Below are 17,972 nucleotides of genomic sequence, written 5' to 3'. Positions count from 1 at the left end.
AGAGAAATAAGGCTTGAAAACGAATAGCCATCTAGGGATGCAGTGCTACTGATGGAGTACTGAGGGAGTACCAACAGAGCACTGAGGGAGAAAAATGACAAATGAAGCACTCTGACTGTCTGGTCCCACAGGACGGAACCAGTCTTGTGAGATGAAGGGATGTGATTGGCTGGCCATAACATGAAGAGATATGTTGCTACTGCCATTTTAGGACTTGGGGATTTGCTCCTCATATCCTGAAATTTACAATAAAACAACTTATTGGGGGCAGGGTAGGGGGTACCCTAACCAAATAGCCCTTAGACGAAAGTGCAAAAAAAATATTTCTCCTGGCAAATGTTTGCTGGAGTACCACTAAATTACCTCAAGAATACTGGGGGAAAAGAAATCTCAACAAAAAAAGTGGGTGGGTGTCCATGAGGGGCTACGTGGCCATGGGTGTTGGTCAAAAATGGGGGATCTGGCTGCATGTAGGAGGTCAAATCAGGTCCTGCACCCAGCTACACATAATGCACTGCTAAAGACCATGCGCGCTGGGGGTAGGACGCAGGGTTTGCCCACTAGCTTCGGATTATGCCCAAACCCCTGTCAGGCATGGCCAAAGGACGTGTGCTACAGGGGTTGGGATAGGTAGGTATGGTAATAAAATCTTACTTTACTTTACTAACATTAAAAAATCCCCTAGAAATTCACTGAAAAACTGATGTTATAATTAGATGAAAATGTCAGATAGCAATACCAATTTAAACTGAAAAAACAGTGAAATTCACCATGTATAGTTAACTGAAGTAACTCTAATTTGGGCACTTGCCATGCACAGCTTATATCCTCACATGTTGCATCACTCATGACATGTTCTATGCAATCATTGATAACATTACCAATGATATCTGAGGGCGAGCAAATATGGGTGTCCGAATGAAGAAGGGGACAGGAGAGAACTAGAACAGGAGTGCAGTTTCTTGGGATCCTCTCCATAGACTAGCTATTCCCCCTTGCTATTGAGCATTTTAGTCTGATTCATGCTAGTATTCTTGTATAGGCAAAGGGAATCCATATTCTGTTGTCTGATTTGACAATTTGTATGTGTTCTTCATCCTTCTTTCAAGTTTTGAGGAGGCCCAAAGGGCAGGGACTGAAATGCATCAACCATTACATTTCACCAAATTCTTCAATTTACTCATAAGATCAACATGAATTTTAGGACTAAGTTACATCTCCTGCATGGGTCAAGACTGATGTATTGATGGAAGTACCAAAAGGTGGACTGTCTTTCTACCATTAACTAGGAGTAACCTACAAACTAAAAGAGCTAAGAAGGACTCAATATATAGAACTGATATTGTTTGAACAAAAAGTGATGTATATGTCCTTATCTAAGTTTGTTTATGTACTTAATGATTTGTTACAAATGATCTTGAAAGGTGTGATAGTATTACCAGCAAAATAAAATTAAATTGATTTGCATAAACTAATAATGTTTGTTCCAAAAGTGAGCAGTGCCACTATATTTGAATCCCCCTCAAGGTACACTGGAATGATCCCTATAGTGAACCCCTTATAATTTCTTGACATCTGAAATGACATCATTAATGATATCATTGTGCATGTGCACATATACATTTTCACCTGAACTATAACATCACTTTAACCTTTGTTTTTTGTTAGTGAAATTATATATATATATTCACTGATAAATTGAAGGTTACAGGGATGTTATAGTGAGGTTGAGGTTTAACCTATACGAAACCATAGAATTTCAGCAATCATAGGTACCCCACAGCAAGTACCACATTAGGGGCTTCAGGTGAAGGACCAGGGCCCATACACCCCTACCTGCTCCCCTCCTTGCACCCATCATGGGTGCAGCAGGAGCCAGAATTGCTCCAACCTTCTAGGAGCAATTTTCTTTTTCTCTTGTGAGGTGGGAGCAATTCAGAGCATGCTTTGATTTCCCATTGAGTGGGAGCAGCTTTTTTCTCTTACCTGGTGAGAGAACAGTAGCACTTTTCCTGCCTGCGCCTGCAGGCGGGGAAATTGATGGTGTCCCAGGGGTTGTGGACCCTGGGACACAGTCACTGAGTTGGCCCAGGCGATGAGGTCCCTGAGGCCATTGCTCGGCTCTGGGTGGGGGGCCGTGTGGCCCCCTCCCCTTTGTTTAAAAGATGGCCCCAGGTGGTGGAGCCCCCAGGCCCTCTCCTGACTCGGGGAAGTGAGCTGCACCCCAGGGGATGGGGTTCTCAGGGCCTCTTGGAGCCTTGGGGGGGCACATGCCCTCCTCCTCCTAAAAATACCCTGGCCCACTCGGTGGAGGGGCTTTTTGAAAGGTGAGGGAGGCTGCACTTTTATTTTGTAATTTTACTACAGAATCACAGATCCCTTGCAAATTTGTGGATCCTCCGCAAATTTGTGGCAAAATTTACAAAAACGCTTTAGGCCCAAGGCATGGTCCATCAGGCACTCCACCACCAGGCCTAGGTCAGGGTATCCCTTCCCTGTCCCCTATGTTTCTTTTTTTACATTTCTTTAGGACTCCGGACTTTGACTCCTAAAATGGTTGCCACCACTTCCTTATTGATGTGGTGGCAGCCAATCAGATCTCAGGATGAGATCTGTTGGCTTCATGGATCTTCAGTGGTGTAATATATACAATTTCTTTGAAACTTGATTGGTCATCCCAAAACTTTCCATGTGCAAACTAATCAAAAAGTAGCACTTTTTGGAAATTTTTGTGGAAATTCATCGAATGGTGCCCAAGTTATTAGGAACACAAAAAACACAATCCTAACTGTAACTACCCAGTGGCAACCCCCACAGGATATTGTATATATATATTACCCAGTGGTGGTATATGTACACACACATATATAAATGTATGTATCTTCTCTTAAGTGACCACAGTTGAAGTGAAGATATAGTGAACCAGTTGTGGTTGGCTGAGCAAACTATAGCTCGTGCCCCATCATGCCCCTGCCATGCATATCATGCAATGCCCATTGAACCCGCCAGTTCTATGTTCTTTTGGATTTATCCTCTGTGTAAAATGGATTTCAGCTACAACCTCCAGTGACCTCCCTTGAAAATAATCTTGGGTGCTGTGTACAGCTGGAGTGATATATGAACCATGCACACACGTGCACACACACAGGCTCAGGGAGAAAAACTATTGACTGACTCAGCTGAGCATCTGCAGAGTGGCTACAGTCTAGATGTACATGATTCAATTGGATATTCTAATATATGACCTAGAATACTCAGGATGGAAAATTCAGTTATGATACTTGCAATGTGTTCAAGTGATACCTTCCTATAGTTTTAGTACACCATCCCTGAAGAAGCTTACTGTAAATACAAACATCATCCTGTTGGCAGTCAGGACTCAATATGGATGAATGTCAGCGTCCAATACCTCCAGGGTTAAATGACCATTATACAAGACCACATTATGTTTTAAAAGAGCCCAGGCCAAAGGGTGAAATGTATTGGAGGAGCGTTTTCTCATGTTATTGGCTACAACTTACAGCATCAACGTATGAAACTAAGGGTGGATGAATTAAGAAAAAAAACAATCAAATGTGTAGTACATGTCACACATTGTACTATTGGCTGAATGTTAAGACAGTCAAAAAGAAAGTTTTAACATCTGGGACAGTTTGATACAAAAGAAATGATACAGAGAAAAGCCTTAGCTGCTTTAAAGAGAATAGCAACACTTTCTTCTGTTTTCACCATTATTCTGGTTGCTCGGTAACCAGGAATCCACATGGTTTGCCGGCTAGAGATCGCCTTACAAAAAGAACTGTGTTTGGCCATATTAAGTGTTAGAGTGAAACCTAAGCTTCAATCATAGGTGCTCTGGAGAAGGGTATGCTATTTATCACACTCAGCAGACGCGGCTCCTCCATATGGGCGGAGGAGTGTTTCCCTCTGCCAGAAGCAATTGCTGCAAATCCTTTTTACATGGAAAGGATAATAAACCTTGTTTATTATCCTTTCCATGTAAAAGGAGCAGGGCATTGGGGATGACGAGCTGAGGGGAGTGTACTGTGCACTCCCCTCAGAGTGCATGTGTGTTTGGCCTGCTGACTCGGGACGGCCAAACAGACATGCACACAGGGCTCTCTCCAGCCCAGCAACACGGTTGCTGGGCCAGAAAAAGCCTGCACAGGCTCCCATTCTTCCTTGGGTTGTGCCCTGGCTGGGCACTCTCAGTCAATCCTGATGCTGCTCTGAACAGTGTCAGGATTGGCGCAGAGCAGGCTGGGAGCCTGTGCCTGCAGCAGAGACGGGAGAGGAGCGTGGCGCGGGATCAAAGCAGGTAAATTTTTTTAAAATTATTTTTTGAATATTTTTTTCCTGCTCCCTCCGCACCCACCAAACTCCCCCCACACCCTTCGCCCCGCCAAGCCCCAGACACGTGAGCTGCTCCTGACACTCAGTGAAATCTGATACCCTGCAGTTGGGAATTCCCTGAGTGCTATAAAAAGTACCAATTATGCCCCAATAAATGGGACATAGCATGCTGATTTTGTTGCTTTCCGTACAAAGTTTACATGTTCTGGCACTGACTGTGCCTTTTTCCCCTGCTAAATTTGTGCAGATTTGACTCAGAGGGCACAAACTTTACCACACCATGTTTAATTGCAAAATGGTCAAACAGGTGTTTGTATAGGGCTGCAATTTAAGGAAACTGTCATAAACAAGGCTTCAAAGTTTACCTGAAATTATGTTCATGTGTTTAGTCTTCCTAAAGAGTCAGATATGTGTGTCTAGTGAGGGACTTTGGGGTCAGTTAAAGCCAATAGGTTTGATTTATTGATTATCGAAAGTTTGTGATAAAGCCAGTAGGCTAGTAGCTCGTTTGTGCATTTGTGAAGGGTGTTTGGCAAAGCCAAAAGGTTTAGCTGTATGAAAGCAGAAAGCCAAATGTATGGCACTAGACCTATGTGGTGGTTTTAAGGAATAGGGCCCTCTAGTCTTCAAATTGTCACATGGTTCCTCACAGAAAACAGAAACAGACCTGATTTACAGGGTAAGCTTCTTTAGGGTATGTGATCAGCAGCCTGATTATTTCCCAAGGGCGCTTTATGAGGGGTTATAATATGCAATTCCATCTGAAATCTTGTAAGTACATATAATTTTTTGCGTAGTCTATAATTGTGTGCGTACTGAAGAACTTTTAAACTTGAAGTTTTAAATTCACAGAGCGTTCCACAGCCTGCCGTGATACCTTGAGAGTAAAGTACTAAAGGGGATACTTAGTCACAGTGCGAGGATACAAAATAGAGGCCACAGGTTACCAGAAATAAAGACTGCCATTCAACAATTGGGTGCTTGTAAATTATTTTTGTCTTGGGACCTCTCAATTCAGATTCCTCACATTCATGACTCTCCCATGAAATGCCAAATGACATCACAAATAACATGGATGACATCACTGTGACATTACATACCACCTTGACATAGATATTATCAATTACATCAGTATGGATAGTATGATTTCTTATTTTGTATTTGTGTTGTTATTTAATGATGTTATATTTTTAAGTCTCACCAGGTAGGTAACAGGATTTAATTTACATGTATGAATGTTGTGAGATCATGCGAATTGCATTGGAGGAGTGTCTTATGGTTTGCATTATGAATCATAATTTGTTCAGCTAAACAAAAGTGGCCAGTTTTCTTGTTTTGTTTGGTAATCATAACATCACTTTTATTGTTTTCTTAAGGAAGACACTAAGGATTTTGAAACACGTTAGTGTCTTATAAGTTGAACAGAAATCTTTTTATGGTATATTTGGATTTGATTATGATATACTTCATATGCATGTGCTGGCACCCTGATAGGCTGAGAACCTTGTGTGCTCATTTTCTTTGAAACACAGTCTACTGTTCTTCCTCGTGGTGGTTCAGTGTGGCTGTGAGCATCTAGATGTGAGTGCAAAAACTTTCCTCAAGAGCCTTGAGCATTAACAGCAGAAAAGTAAGTTGTCCTATTTGTAGAAATGTAGATAGGGTACTGTGAGAGCACTGGCATGGTTAAGTTCATCCTTGGAGGAAAACTGAAGCCACTGTCAAACTGCGTAAGTTCCTGTGTTACTCTAACCCCCTTGACTGCCCTCTCAGCCAATTAGGTTTTTTTATTGGCTAAGGAAAACGCTCCAGCCCATACACCCATTCCCCAATTTCTCTCTGCATCCCCTTTCGCAGCGCATCATCATCATCCTGGTAGGCAGGGCTTCCTCACACTTAGGATCTTTTGAAGGGTCAGAGGTGTGCCCTTATTTCCATCACATAATGGAGATAGCGTGGCCTGCATCTGCCTGCCATGGGTATTGCTAGGAGAGGATGGTGACAGGGGCATGGATGGGCACAGTGCATTGCTCTACGTGGGCAGCTGCCAAAGTGGTAATGTGTCTCTGAAGCTGCCCTCTTTATTTTTCTTTAATTATCGTGATATTAGTAAACAGCACATACTTAAAAAAAAAAAACTGCCATGCACAGGAGGAGTCTGGTAGCTCTGAGGGGTTGTTTTTACTTGGGGAAGATGATGTGGGGTATGCAGGGGCTGATGATGTTTGGTGCAGATAGAGCGAGGTAGTGAAACTTGTCACCCAGGCTGGCTCACCAAAGTACAGATCTGTCCCACGAACAACCCACTCCACAATGGCAATCTCTAGGTTTTTCTTGACACAGTTTTTAGGTTTAATGTTCCCAGAGAAGTGGATTCTCTTTATGAATCTGTAAACTAGGACATAGGAGAAATTAACACATGGAATCCTCTAATGCCCCTTTTAAAGTCCAGAAGCAGACAAAAGGATTAAATTTGCCTTTCAGGACAAGAAACTGTACAGCTTTGAAATAGTTTTTTTCTCTCTATAAGGTTTTGGTGTGGCCACTTTGGTTGATCACTAAAGTCAGCAAACAGTCCAGTAAAATAAATCAAAGCTGGTTCTCAGTGATATTCTGCACATAACACTCACTAGTATGAGTAATAAAATGATAGAAAGTTAATAGTCTGTTAGGAGAGATTTGATGGGCCTTGAGCAACAAAATAGTAATTTTACTGCTTTACACCACCATAATGTCATTTCAAAGCATCTAAGGTTTTGGATGTGTAAACCTTCAACATTGTTCTGCACAGATTTAAGACTACATTTCAGATCTGTAGACATGTTAGGCCAATTTGTAGTAGTCTTTCGTAATTTTTTCATCTTACTCCTTTTGTTTTCCCTAAACCAACATGTGTGGATTCTCCACATTGCAAAAAATCTACATGTATGCTTTTAAGATACTTAAGGAAATGTCACAAACTTTTTGCTTCATTTCTCTGCACATGAAAGGAGTTTACCAGGTGATGTTTTGCTTCCTTAGACTACTAGTGATATTATGTGCAGGTTCGCACACTTTCTGCACCACCTACCTGCTGTTCAATTAATTGTAAGTTTAAAAATGTCAAGAAAGAGTTTGTGCTCCCCTAGAAAGAAAATCCAAAGTATTACAGTAGTTGCTACCCGAGTGTGATGCTATGTGTGTTTAACCACTGACTCCATTTTGATCACTGACTCCTTTTTGTGCTTAGCTTAGCTTCAGATGACGTCACATCAGTTGCACAGGTATTTCTCCACACCAAGCTTGTTTTCTACATTGAATGTTTTTTTGTGCTTCTCACCAGAGCAGGGAACATATTGTGGGGGATGCAGAGGAGATAAGAGTGTACCAGGATGAGAATGTTTGCAGCAGAGAAAGGTACAGCTCTGTCTTGAGAATGCACATTGGGGCCTGGTCAGTTCTTTTGCATGTTTTCAACACAGATCAAGTACAGCCAATGCTTGAACATTATAACTTACTTGAAGGGAGGGGGAAGGTTACCAGAACCTTCCTCTTGGGTTTGTTTAAGGTATATAAGGTGAGGAAGCTTGGCGCTGGGGCCGTAGGAAGTTATTTTGGGGGTGGACGCACTGCTCAAAACCAAATCCCATTGGAGAATGTTTCTCCTGTCTCAGATGTCCAGGTTTCCACAGCTTGATGTTGACAAGGATGATGTTGGATTCGATCCCCGTGGGGATGCATTTGAATTCTTAATTAACTAGCTTTGCTGTGCGCATACATAAATATATATATATATATATATATATATATATATATATATATATATATATATATATATATATTCACTGCATACTTATTTATTGTTGATGGATTGCATTTTTTCTGCCAATCATTATGTAACTGCTGTGATTGTTTTATATCTACGCGTGTTGTATTGCATTCAAGTTTAATGCTCATGTTCGTATTTTTGTGTGCTTTCGTTTGAGAGCTGGGAAGTGTCTTAATAAATTCATTACTCAGACTAAGAGTGCTGCATTCTTTGGCTTTGTTCCCTCTTAGTTTGAAGCTAAGCAATACAATTTGGCGTAGTCAGTTGCAGTATGCGAAGTGAAAGATTTAAAAGTGAAAATGTTTGGCAAAAAGTCAAAGGCAGTTATCCAGGTGCCAAATGACATACCAGGGTGGGAAAAAGCACCCTCCAATATTCTTGTGAATGAATGATCTTGTGGAGCAGGGCTATGTGAAAACTGGGGAGGATGTCTTATTGATGCTGAACCAAAAACTGTTCTACTCTGTTTACAGAAAGTGCCAATAGAGTGGGGATGTGAATTATCTATTTTAGGCAGACAGGGCTGGATCCTGTTATCTTCTTATAAAAAAATGCATGAGAAATGTTCTCAATTAGAACAAGAAAATCTGCAATCGGGAAGGCAGCTAGTTGAAGTAAAAAAACTATAACCATGCTGTCTTGTCAGGATAAGTTATTGCAGAATAAAGTTGATACTTATCAATCTGTCATAAAAAAGGCAGCTGTTGCCCAATACAGATACCGTAAATGTAGGGGTAGAGTCAATCAAAAGAAATTTCATTTAGCCATTGTTAAAACAGGGTTACATTGGGACCCTGAAGTTTGTGATGCCAATATTTGTGGTTCCACAGATTTTTCAGATTCCAGCGATGAGTCTCTAAAAAAGGTGGGGACCAGCTTGAGCCAGGCGAACAGAAAGTGGTTTAGACGGAAAATACACGGCACCCCTCAAAACTCAGAGGGGGGGTTGAGATGCACTCCCTGGAAGATTATACATGACAGGAAGTCAATGATATCAGATATAGGCAGAGATCTGGGGAAACATTACTTACATGGATGGTGCAATTATTTGACACAGGAGCCTCTGGAGTAATGTTTAATGTAGGAGACGCTCCTAAGTTTTGTACTCTTAGCACTGATCCCATAATACAGGAGCAGTTTAGGGGTCAACAGATCTCCCTACTGCAGCTAGCAGTCGTGGGGTATAACCATAAGTATCCTACAGAATCAGACTGGCCACAAAATGACAAGCTCTTGGACAGGGCAATGCAGAAGGAGGAGGGAATGAAAACTGCTATTTTCTGAGTGATGCTCACTGGACTGGAGGCTGTCCGTGAGCTGAGTGAGCTGGAAGAGTGGATGAAACCTGAGAGAGCCTTGAGATCTGAGGGTCACACAGACAATAATAGAGTATCTAGGAGGGACATGATTATAGCATTACTAAAGGATGGTGTCAACAAAGAGCAGATTGATGGGATAGATACCAAAAATTTGTGAGAGATGTACAGTAAGCGAGGGCTGGACAGAAAGGAGGGCATCAGAAAAGTGAACAAGCAAGAAAATAAGCAAGTGAATCGGGGCCAACCGCAGATGCAGGAGAATAAACAAGTGAATCAGGATCAGACGCAGATGCAGGAGAAAAGAAAAGAGAGGCAGAAAAATGCTTCTTCATGAGGGAAAGAGGAGGAAGATTTGGACAGCGATTAGTTAGCTGCTGAAAACAGGGAAGGAGAGGAATCTCCTCGCTCATATGAGAGCATATATCCAGACCTGACTTGGGCAAACGTTGACAGGTTTAAATCATATTAGGAAACAGGCTAAGCTCCGATATAGGGATGGGCTTGTAAAGATAACAGACTTCATGTTGATTTAGAAATTCATTGGAAACTTAGAAATGTTCAAAGGGTCCAGGCCTTAGTTGACACCAGAGCGGAGGCCTCTATAATTTATGTAAATTAAAAAAAGTTTACTGGTCAATACTACACCATCGCAGGGAGGGTAGAAAGCAAACCTCCACCGTGCAGGCTAAGGTTCAAATGAAAATAGGGAGAATGCCAAAAAGAGAATATATTGTTTTGATTGTGCCCCTCCTAGAGTTTATACTGGGAATTGACATTCTGAAGGGGATGACGCTATACTCGGATGATGGTTGTTATAATTTTGGATCAAAGGGATCAAAGCGATATAAAAGTGCAGCAGCGATGGTAGGTCATCTGCAGATACCCCCAGTGAAGGTGCCCCCAGCAACCAAGGTGGTTCATTTGAAACAATACCAAATTCTGGGAGGGCGTGAGGAAATAAGTGAGACTATGCAGGATTTTATGGAGGCAGATGTGGTGGCTCCAGTTACCACTGAGTAGAACAATCCTCTGTGGCCTGTGCACTGAGCAGATGGGTGGTACAGAATGACAATTGATTATCGCGAATTGAACAGATATACCCCCCTTTGACAGCTGCGGTCCCCAATACCATCACTTTGATTGAGAGAATATAAAAACATAAAGGGACCTGGTATGCAACCATTGATATTTATATTGCCATTGCTTTCTTTTCTATATCTTTGACCTCTGAGAGCCAGAAGCAATTTAGCTTCTCACATGGCTGCAGACAATTGAAGATGTTACAGCTCCCCCAAGGGTATAGTTCATAGTCCCACAATCACCTGCTGGGGGCAGAACACCCGGATTAAGTATCTGTCATTCCAGGGGTACAATTGTCTCATTATATGGATGACGTGATGATTCAGGAAGAGACACAAGAACAGGTGCAGACTCAGTTGGACAGGGTTGTGGAACTCTTGCAGTGCAAAACAAAGGGTGGATGATCAATCCAGATAAAACACAAGGACCCTCTCAAAATGTGAATTTTCTAGGAATCCAGTGGCTCAGGGACATAGAGAGGTTCTGCCACTGGCAAAGCAAAAGATATTAGAATTTGCCACACCCCTTAACAAGCAGGAGACTCAGCGATTTATTAGCTTTTAGAGTCAGCATATTCCTCGCTTGTCAGATTTTGGCCCCTTTGTACAAAGTGACCCGAAAGAAACATGAGTTTAAATGGGGAGGGCAGTAGCAGTGTGTGTTTGACTTGGCAAAGGAGGTAATTTAACATGCTTTAGACTTATGGCCAGTACAGGAAGGAGACTTTGACTTACATGTTACCGTTCACGGTCAATATGCAAATTGGAGCGGGGAGAGCAGTAGCAGTGTGTGTTTGACTTGGCAAAGGAGGTAATTCAACAGGCTTTAGACTTGTGGCCAGTATACGAAGGAGACTTTGACTTACATGTTACCGTTCACGGTCAATATGCAAATTGGAGCTTGTGGCAAAAACAGGGAAGAAAGAGGGTGCCCCTGGATGTTTGGACCAAAATAATTACCAGATGCTGGAGAGTGATATACTCCCTTTGTGAAACAGCTACTAATGTGTTAATGGGCTCTAGTGGATATTGAGCAAACGGCCCTAGGTCATAATGTGATTCTGTGACCTGAAATCCCAATAATGCAGTGAGTGATGAATTCACCCAAAACCCCCTGAAAAGGACATGCACAGGAAGCTAGTGTTATAAAATGGAAGTGGTACATACAGGACAGGGCCTGAGAGGGACCAGCAGGGACTGCAAGGACAGGCGCCCTGCATGAACAGATGGCAAAAGTCCCTGTATACGATGATGAGGTGATGCAGGTGGTGCCCATGATTAAAGAGTTACCAGTGAGGTGGGGTGAGCCATTTGACTCCTTGTCCCCTGAGGATAGGAAGTATGTATGGTTCACTGATGGTACAACCAAGTATGTGGGGGCCAAGAGACATTGGAAGGCAGTGTCATATAATCCTGTGACCAAAAAGCTACTTTCTACTACTGGAAAGGGGAAGAGGAGTCAATATGCAGAACTGTATTCTGTATATCAGGCACTGAAACAAGAGTTGCCTGGAACCTGTCACATTTATATTGATTCTTGGTCTACCGCCAATGGGTTAGCCACCTGGCTTACCACATGGCATGCACACAACTGGCAAATACACTCAAAGGAGGTGTGGGGTAAAGGGTACAGATGCCCACTGTCCCACTGACTCACTTGAACAATAAAGACAAAATCTCAGAGGCAGAAGTGGCAATGCAAGATTCTGACTTGATGACGATGACTAAGTGGGTGCACCAAAAATGTGGACATCTGAGAGAGGATGCCACTAACAGGTGGGCAGAGATTAGAGGGATGCACATTCCCCTATACTTGATAAAACAGTGATCATGCAGTGTCCTATTTGTCAACACACACAACAGAGATCTAGCCCGTAAACTGTCAAAGGTCACTTGGGGAGAGGGAAGTTGCTGATATGTCAGATGGATTACATTGAGCCACTACCAAATAGTTGCAGGTGTCAATACTCCTCCATAGTAGTGGACACTTATTCTGGCTACCTGATTGCTGTCCCTTGCAAACGTGCCACTCAGTTTAACACAATCAGAACACTGGACTTGTTAATGTTGTTTTACGGAGTTCCACTCCAAATCCAGAGTGACAACGGATCACATTTCAAAGGTAATTTGGTGCAAGATTATTGTTCACAACATACTATTGAGTGGACTTATCACATTCTATATTACCCACAAGCTGCAGGAAGATTGACAGAATGAATGTCTTACTGAAAGCACAATTACAAAAATTATGTGATGGAACGTTGAAAAACTGGAGGAAGAATTTAAATGAAGCTCTCCAGATTTTGAATAACAGACCGTTGACAAATGCAGAGACCCCTTTAATGTGAATGTTGACCCCAGTGTTACAGATACAACCCCATGTAGCAAGCAACACCATCATGTATTGGGAAATAGAACCAGGAGCCTTAGCTCCTTACCAAGCCACACCAGAATTTGTAGGTCTTGATTTACCTGCTTTGAATATGTATAGACTGAAACCAAGAGACATGGCACTTCTTGAAACAGGTGTTGGAATACAGATTCCCCCAGAGCACTTTGGATTGATTGCTCCTAGATTTGGGTTGGCACTCAAAGGTATTCAGGTCTGGGGGGAGTGATTGATGCAGACTACCAAGGAGAACTTAAGGTTATCCTTTTGAACAGTGGAGACACTGACTTGATGATAAAACCTGGAGACAGAATGGCACAGATCACAATCATTCCAGTGTATGGAGGAATAGTTAAAAAAGGGGCTGCCCTAGCCCTTCTTACAGTGCGTGGGGAGGGAGGTTTTGGCTCAACTGACAAATATCCTGGTGCTAAGGTGTGGGTAGAATCCCCAAATCGTCCTCCTGACTCAGCAGAAGTTATAGCCTAGAGCATGGACGACATATTGTTAGCCATGAAACCAGGACAGGACAAGTGAGAACATGTACCAGCTGCTAAATGTTATCTGCAAGAATGATCATACTTGTTTCTTTTACAGATCATACTGCAAGGTGTCTTTGTGCTGCTTGCACCGCCTGGTCGGTATTCGGGCGTGTAGGGTCGGGAGGGACCGAAAGCCCCCAGCTCTGAAGTGATTGAACGACCGTGCAGATCAACACCTTTACTGCATTTAAACTAAAACATCTGGATCTATCTGGCATGAGCCGTACTCAACAGATCGGATTTCTGCACCACGAATATGAAGAGTACTGTTGATGTAATTTCAACCTGTTTGGTTGCCATACTGACTCCTGCCACCAACACAGATGGAGCAGTTCAAGAAAGTGACGTGTTGCCACACTTTACACTTTATTAGTACTGCAGGTTTTACCACGAGGTAACAGATGAAAAATGGTACAATGTGACCCATATGATTACTTACAATATTACTACTGGTGATGTCTGCTACAACTTAACTTGTAATACTTACAAAATCATAAAATGTGCTCGAATGCACCTTGGAGGAACAACAAGGTCTCCTCAAGAGATCCCGTGGGAACAACGAGTACTGTGTCAGCATAGAAATTATAAAATATGTAAAAGTATGAATAATAGCATGTCTTACAACACATCGTGACTGCTGCAAGTCACATTAAGCATGTTAAACTACTGGTGGGATGATTGTTCTCTTGTGGAAATACCACCTATATGTGCATTCTTGGCAATATAACCGTGGACTGTATGCTTTTACACAGTTAGGACTCATGATGTTTCCATTTCACTCTGTACATACTCGCTTTCCAAGGGAAACAGTTCAATTATGCGAAGACTGTGACTCTGAAATTCAGTTATTATCTAAATCAGAGTATGTGAGCTTGAGTATTTCTTTAGCAGGAGTTCCAGGATTAGCTGTTTATAATACTTGAATTATTAACAAGTTAGCATGTTTGATGATCAAGAATATTAACCACACATCCATCGCCTTGGCTGAATTACTACTGGATATACGAGGCACCAGAAAAGCTGCTTTGCAAAACAAGGCAGCTATTGACTACTCGCTCTTGAAGCATGATCATGGTTGCTGAGAGTTTGATGGATTGTGCTGCTTTAATTTGTCAGACCACTCCACCTTTATTCACTCCCTTATTGACACTTTACATGACGTTGACAAAGGGTGGTGGGATTGGTTATTTAACTGGTTACCTGATTTTGGGCAACTGTGCACTATTTTAGGTGGAATTCTTGTAGTGATTTGTATTATAAGAATGCTAATTTGCTGTGCACACTGCATACCTAACCTACTTGTAATGTTTAGACTGAAAAGGGATACATTTAGACCAGTATGTTATAAGAGTCACTGGTCAATGGGTGGAGTGTAATGCTATCTGTATTTAACCACTGACTCCATTTTGACCACTGACTCAATTTTGTGGCTCGCTTAGCTTCAGATGTCATCACATCAGTGGCGCAGGTATTTTTCCACACCAAGCTTGTTTTCTACATTGAAAATGTTTTCGCTCTTCTCACCAGAGCAAGGCAAATATTGTAGGGGATGCGGGGATTCAACTTAGAATGAGAATGTTTACAGCAGAAGAAAGTACAGCTTTGTCTCGGGAATGCGCATTGGGGCCTGGCCTGTTCTTTTGCATGTTTTCGATACAGACCAAGTACAGCCAGCGCTTAAATTTCATAACTTACTCGAAGGGAGGGGGAAGGCTACCAGAACCTTCCTCTTGGATTTGTTTAAGGTATATAAGGTGGGGAAGCTTAACACTGGGACAGAAGTAACTCATTTTCGCAGTGGGTGCACTGCTCAAAACCAACTCCTATTGGGGAATGTTTCTTCTGTCTCAGCTATCCAGGGTTCCACAGCTTCATGTTGGCAAGGATGATGTTGGACTCAATCCCCACAGTGATGAATTGTAATTCTTAATTAACTAGCTTTGCTGTGCGCATACATAAATATTTATATCTATATATTCACTACATACATATTCATTGTTGATGTAATGCACTTTTTCTGCCTATCATTGTTCAACTGCTGTGATTATTTTGGTATATACACATGTTACTGCATTCAAGTTAAATGCTCATGTTCATATTTTTGTGTGCTTTCATTTGAGACCTGGGAAGTGCCTTAATAAATGTATTACTCAGACTACGAGTACTGCATTCTTTGGCTTGATTCCCTCCTAGTTTGAAGCTAAGCAATACAAGGTGTTGGGGCTTGAGGCATGCCATATACACTATCTATATATCATGCATTAGTGGTTCACAAATTTAACAGTACTATTAGCGATCTTGTCTCTAAGCACTAGCAAAACAGTGCCCCTTGACTTTTTACATAAAAAAAAAGCTAACCCATTGACAAAACGCTAATGTATGCAAATTTTGAAAATTCAGGAAAAGGCTGATAAAACCCCATCAGTGTTCAGAGAAAAACAGAAACCAGAAACAGGAAAGCTATTTGTAATGTGTATTTGTAATGTGTGAATATATTTGGCAGGCATGTACCAGGTTTCGGAGTTGCTCTCACCATCCAGTCAGCATAATAGCTTTAACTTTTATCTTCCATAAGATTTAGACCCTTAGCCCTTCATTAAGACTTCAGCAGACGGAAAAGGCCGGCCGCCGAAGCCCCGTGGTCAGGTTACCTCTAGCATGGTCTCCTTACCGTGGCCACTATTAAGAGTTTTCCGCTTGGTCAGTTAGCGGAAACGGGCAGAAACACTGTTTCTGCCCACTGGCCCAGCAGGAAACAAGCCACAACATTCACACCTGCTCATAATAGAGCTGGCAGCAATGCGGTGGTGCATAGGGTGCACCAGCATCCGTCTTGCTTTTCACTGACTGCAAAGCACAAAGCACGACAGGGCTGGCCATGGGGGCCGCTGCACTGCCCATGCCAAGTGCATGGGCCCCCATGGGGCCCCCTGCACCCTCTCTCTGCCAGCCTTTACATGGTGGTGCTACCACCATGTAAAAGCTGGTGGAGAAGGGACTCGTAATCCTGAGGGCAGCGCTGCCCTGGTGGATTAGAAGTGCCAGCCCCTCCAGAGGAGTATAAGTGGTGGTGCTGGCAGTCCGATCATGGCGCAGTCACCACGGTTGTAATGTGGCTGTCGGAACTCTACATTGGCGGCGGTCGGACCGCCACTGCAGCCCTGGCAGTCTTAACACCGCAAGGGTCGTAATGAGAGGCTTAATGTCTTGGGAGTTCGAAAAGAGGTGTCGAACATTATTAGAATCATCCACTCTCCATTCATTTCAATACATGTAAATGCAATATGCTACAACAGGGGATGGAATTCAATGTACAGTTCTAATAGTATTTGCTTGGAACTGTAATTGAAGGGTTTTCCAAACATATGCTTTTAGAATTGCAAGATCCCATCACCTGCAGTAGGGTTTCAGATTTGCATGACTTGTGCAAGTTGGAAAAGAACTGCTTCTATCATTGATGCCATCCGAAAAGGGTGATAATTGAGGGGCCTTGTTTATGTGATTTCTTCAGACTTTGTTTACAACTGGGAAGTGCATTCCTCTTTATGAATGCAAAACAAAAACGGGGGTAGGACAAGTTATATTTTTAAATAGTGCATGCAGTGGTCTGAACCATCTTGATTTCAACTCTAAGTAAGTAAAAATATGTCTTTTAGCCATTATTGACGATAACCTATCCATGCAAGCAGTTAATGCTTGCAAGAAATTGCATTTCTGAGTAAAGTAAAAACATTTTGTGAAAGAGTTTTACTTTAAGTATTCTGTGATTATTCTGTGATTTACTTTCACAAGATAACACACTTCTCTTAGGTAAATGTTCATATCTTAGTTTGCACCTAAAGAGACCATGAAAGTGATCTGCCTTCAACCAATGACAAGTTCATATGACATGATAATGGTATTGAGTATGTGTGGAAAACTGGTTGAGATGGAAAGGATAGATGATGAGGTGTGAGTGAATGTTTCCACAAGAGTGGAATGTAGAAATCTATGCTATGCGAATGGCTGGAATACGTTCCCTCATTGTAATTCAATTACTGTCACTTACTTTGAGTTGACTGTTCTCCTAAACCCTTTTTCCTTCAAGCCCCTAATTTCTAACTCACACAATAGATGGAAAAAGAAAGAAGGAAAATGTTCAATTAATTCTTTTTTAATGTAAAAATCATAATCTAAGTTAATTCTCACATCTGAGCTATGTAGCATGATCATACTAAAAGTAGATGCGCTCGATTTTAGTGCACTTCTTCCAAACACCTGTGTGTCAGACTGGACGGTCCATTTATTCTAACTCACACTTTAAGATTTGTTTCACTTTAGTACACATTGTCTATCACATTTTATGGACTATACAGACAGTGCTACTTCCTCCTCCTTTGCACTGCGTTGTGGCCACTCTAAAAAAAGTACTGCCTCCAGCAGTGTGGATCCCCCCATGCATCTCCCTCTTCTGTAGTCATTCTGACAAATTTTCTGATGAGG

General features: G+C 42.1%; 1 protein-coding gene across 1 annotated transcript in view; it reads right to left on the bottom strand.

Moving 5' to 3' along the window:
* Positions 1 to 17,972, bottom strand: part of LOC138265066 (connector enhancer of kinase suppressor of ras 2-like) — a 518,319-nt gene that overhangs the window by 35,608 nt on the left and 464,739 nt on the right. The window lies entirely within an intron of this gene.

This window comes from Pleurodeles waltl, chromosome 2_1 (genome assembly GCF_031143425.1).
Source record: "Pleurodeles waltl isolate 20211129_DDA chromosome 2_1, aPleWal1.hap1.20221129, whole genome shotgun sequence".
In the NCBI taxonomy this organism is placed as follows: Eukaryota; Metazoa; Chordata; class Amphibia; order Caudata; family Salamandridae; genus Pleurodeles; species Pleurodeles waltl.
This window is presented reverse-complemented; position numbering and strand designations above follow the sequence as displayed.